This window comes from Vidua chalybeata, chromosome 10, assembly GCF_026979565.1.
Source record: "Vidua chalybeata isolate OUT-0048 chromosome 10, bVidCha1 merged haplotype, whole genome shotgun sequence".
NCBI lineage: Eukaryota > Metazoa > Chordata > Aves > Passeriformes > Viduidae > Vidua > Vidua chalybeata.
This window is the reverse complement of record NC_071539.1, coordinates 4,716,664-4,721,520: the sequence shown is the minus strand read 5'-3', so window position 1 is coordinate 4,721,520 and position 4,857 is coordinate 4,716,664.

Sequence of the window (4,857 nt, the reverse complement as noted above, 5' to 3'; positions counted from 1 at the left end):
CTCTGACCTCCAGGTACTGCCAGTAGCTGCAGTGGGGCACAAGACAGAGAAGTTCACTTTTGCTGAAAGATGGATGTAGGTCAGGTGATGCAGAAGCAGTAGTTCTTCCAGATCCACAAGACTTTCTGCCGGATACCTCAAACCCAGCTCTGCTCACCAGGGTCAGGAAGCAGCTATTGCAAAGTTACTTCATGCTAGCAGCTGCTTTGTGCTCTTCTCCTTCCTCTGAAGTGTCTCATTAGAGAAAACAGACTAATAGTCTGAGCTTGGCAGCAGCAGACACAGTCAAGAGTGGAGCAGAGCAAGAGGTCCCACTCATTTCAGGAGCCTTGGGTCACCCCTGACAGGAATAGGAAGTTATTTCAACTTACACAGTTATAAGGTAACTGGGAAAAAGGGGGCTTTGATCAGCCTCAGGCTGCAAGATCTGTTGAGCTGCTGTGACACAGCTCAGTCATGAAACCAAATTTACAGCTGCCAACAAGTTCTTTCCTAAGCCAGGGAGGCTTTATTTTTCCATTGGAATGGGAATGTTGGTGGATATTTACTATGGCACACAGGCTGCACAGGCTGACAGGGCTCTGCACTGCTTTTCCTAGTCCTGTGCCAGCAGGAAAAGAGCAGTGGTGCTTGTCCCCACCAGGAGCACAGTGCTGATGCTGAGCCACTGCCCATCACCTCCTTCCCAAGGTGTGTGTTCACATGGAACAGTTTGGGCAGCACAGATTGCACTGTCCTCATTAATCCTTTAGAACTGAGCATACAGCATTTCCAAATGCAGTATTTTTTCCAACCAATTCAGTATCCAACTTCAAAGTCTGGTCTGTGTTGCATTTGCCAAAACTTGATCTATATCTATCTACACATATAAAAAAAAAAAAAAGAAAAAAAAAATGGAAACACAATGGAATAGCTGTACTTGAGCTTGATTTGTTAGATAGTCTATGCCCTTTTTAGATTTGATTTCATACCCAGTGTGTTCCTCACTTAGAGAAGACTTTATAGAGCCCAGAAACCAATTACTAACAAAAATCACGACTCTACATTTTACGCATTAATTATTAATGTTTAAAAACTTTGCATTATTCCTCCTCCAAATTTTCACTTGCATAGTAACAGTGGGAGGGAGCACACACCCCACGAGAGAGATGGAATTCTCCACTGACTCCCCTGCTGACTGGGGAGAAGCTGGTGTTTCCCCAAATGCTGCTCTCAGGGCTGCCAAGGCAGATGTAAATAAGACTTTTCCCAGTCTGCTTTGCACAAGAGAGCTTGCAGGAGTTTAAACCCACACCAATGAACTGATGCTTTTGGATCACCACAGCCACGGAGGGACAAGTTCTCCAGCATCCCCCAGCTCCCAGTTAATTCCAATACTAATAAGCAGAAGTGTGTGTGCACATATGCTTGTGCCTGCATCCATTTCTGATGTAAATATTCTCATAATTAATAACAATAATTAAGTAAACTGTGACTCTCTGGCCCCAAGAGAGATGACTAAGGAGTACAGTAGAGGTTTACAGTGTAAAGTGACATAGAGGAGGAAAATAAAACCCAGTTGTTCACATTATATCACTTTAGGAAGCAATGGGTGTCAGACAGAGGGAGCAGATATGAGGCTTAAGCCAAATAAGATGTTCTTCACATCATATATGGAACTCCTTGCTACAGGACACTGTGGATGCTAAAGGTTTACATGTGTTGTATGAATTGTTTCCAGCCTTCCACAATGTGGATTTTATCAGACCGTGGAAAGCCAGTCTTTATGGAAATCATGGACAATCCTGTGAATCCCTTGCCCTGGCATCTCTGATCACAAAACATTTGTCTGGCAGGGACAACAGCAACATTTATGGAAAAAGAATGGCAGCTGCATCATTGGAGAATTAAGCTGCTGGAAATACGACCACCAGCACCAAACTATCCATTCTCTCTCTGTGGACCACTAATGATATATTTACTAAAGTTGCTGAGCCATGGGAACATACAGTCCTGTACTTAATAACATGAGTCATTCAAATGGAAATTTTCTACTCTGAAATTTTATGGCTCTAATTAAGAGCATTAACAAAAATCTATACTTGCTTCATGCTTTTTTTGGTAACATCTTTGTTTTGAATATTACCTGTATGATATTTCCATTTAGAAGAATCATAGAGGGTAAGTGTTGCAAGTTCTGCTTGCAAAAAAAGGAGAATTCATTGGCCTAAATTCATGTCAAAATCCCCCACACATATACAATTAAGTAAACTAGGTATTTTTCTTGTTTTTTTCCTGCTGATGCAGAAGTGAACTCTCCTCTTAATTAAAAGTGCCATTGCCATAATGGCAGTTGAAGGGGTTGAGACTTTTGTAGTGTTATTAACAGTGGTAAACAAAGTGCATAGAGACGTCTGAGGACTGAGCATTTGAAGAAATGCCTTGGTTTCTATAAAACTCAGCAGAAATGGATGACAGTGGTGTCTGTAAGAAAATGGATTTGGCTTATCAAATCCAGCACTTCATCTCTGTTAGGAAAAGTCTCTCAGAATGGGGAAGGAAAAAATGGGAGTGATGGACTGCAAGTGACACACTGCAGGGGCAGCAGTGACAGCAAGCCTAAAATATGCTGCAGGAGACATTGCTGTCCTAGCAACTCTTCATGGAAATGGCAAGGCCAACAGCTGGCTGGAGATGGAAGACTCATCCAGACTTAAAGAGAAATGACCTGAACTACTGCTTGTGATTTGATCTGCAATCAAAGAAAAAATGTGGTTTGTGTTTGGAACAGTCAGTGCTGTCACCTCAGTGTTTGCTGCTCTCTGGGCTCTTGGTTCCAGGCTGATGTTTTCTTCCCATAGAAAAATCACTGGACCTCTACAGAAAATTAAAGCTATGGAACTATAGTTATAAGTGAGCATGGCCATGGATCAGCTCTCATTCAACAGCTTCTTGTTTAGCTTCTACTTGATCATTGCAGCTTTTACCCCAGCCTGCCTTGGCTCCTGGAAGAATACAGTGAAATGCAGTTTATATTTTTAACCAAGGCAGTTTTCATCCCTCATCACATTACTACCAGCTCACCCTGGCAGACTCAAACATAGTGTGATAGAACAGCTTGGGTTGGGAGGGACCTTAAATATCATCTAGAACATCTCAACTTGCTTTCCTAATTCTAGAACATCTCAAATTACTTTCCTAATTCTGGGCTAAACTGTCTGCACATAAAAAATAAGATTATGAAGATAATTTCCATACACACCATGTTGTACCTTACATCACATCCAATCTTACTCTTTCTGTCCACCAGTAGTTCAATATTCTTCAGTTCAGTCAATAATGTCAGTACATTTTCTGGCAATAGTTTTACACACTTGTGGTAAAAAAAAAACTGGTACCACTTGTTTTCCATTTTCCATCCACCACTTCCAGCCACCAGCTCATTGTTTTCTTTAAAACTCAGCAGTTCAAAAGCTGCAGCCATACTGTGGTCAAACAACACAAAACCAGGGCATCTCCATTCTGGCTTTTCAAAACTGATCATTTTCAGGCTTTACTAATAGAACTTGCACTAATCTCTCAGCTAGATAATTCATCAAGGAGGTGACTTCTGGTACCTGTGTGATTTAATCTGGGTCTTGGAATGAGCCTCAGGGGCTCCTCAGGTTTATGGCTGAGAAAAGGAGTTTCATGGGGATTAATGTAGGGTTTTGTGGGGACTAAGGGGATCAAGTGGGAAGAGATCTGGGGCAAAGTGGCAGAGCACTGGATACTGGGTTTTATCAGTTTGGTAAATTGCAAACATCAAAAAATTAAATTTCATTGTTTTTACCATTTTCCCCACATTAGAATTTGTATAAATTACACATATAATATATGGTATACATAATTATAAAATACTGTAATCTTGATTTATCATTTAAATATAGATACATCCAATGAATCAAGCCCTGAAAGGGACCTCTTATTTTCCTGCTGGGAGCTGAGTCTTTCATCCAATTTAAAGTCTTTTTATAGGTTAGGTGCTCTGGAAGGCAGTCTCCAGGATTGCTCATCAGCTCAGCAGCACTGTTCACATGGTGCATCCATCACTCGACTTTCTCTGCATTTTGCTGAACACCACACAATGTAAAAAATCTTTGCTTTTGCCCATTGTTATGTGATCTCAGTCTCCCACAGCATCACCCTTGTTTCACCACAGCCCTGGTCAAGTTAGGAATAATCCTTTACAGGAACATTTTTGCAAGGAAAATGAAAATTGTATCTTGAAGCTTCATTTAAAGAGATTGAATAAACTGTGAAATTTGTCACCTGCAGATGCTGCTGCTTCTGTATTCTTACTGATTGACAAAGTTATCTTTAGAGATAATCCTTGATTTCAGAAGACCATGGGCTAGAATCAAGTGCTCAAATCTGGGGCAAGACTCTTAGAAACTCCACAGCCCCAGCCCTGAGATATGAGCAGCAGGGCTGTCTGGAGTGGGAATAACTGGAATTTATATCAGGGTGATGGTGATGTAATTTGGGACAGCTCGGATATCACATGCAAGACAAAGAAAAATAAGAAACAACACATCCACAAACACAGACACAGACACACAGATTAGCAGGAAGTTTCACCTCAGGAAATCATTGTGGCTCCCTGTTCCTGACAGTAACGTGTCTGCAAATGTCACCCAGCAGCAGTGCACCACCCCAGGAGCAGCCACAGAACAGAGAGGCAACCAAAAGGGTGATGAGGAAGAGATTGCCAAATACTTTTGAAACAAATCAGGGATTGGGCCTGTGGGAAGAGAAATTACGCAATCAAATAAACAGCTTTTGCCAAGAAAACCAAGACTGAGGGAGGAAGTTGCCTGTGCCAGTCCTGGCCACAGA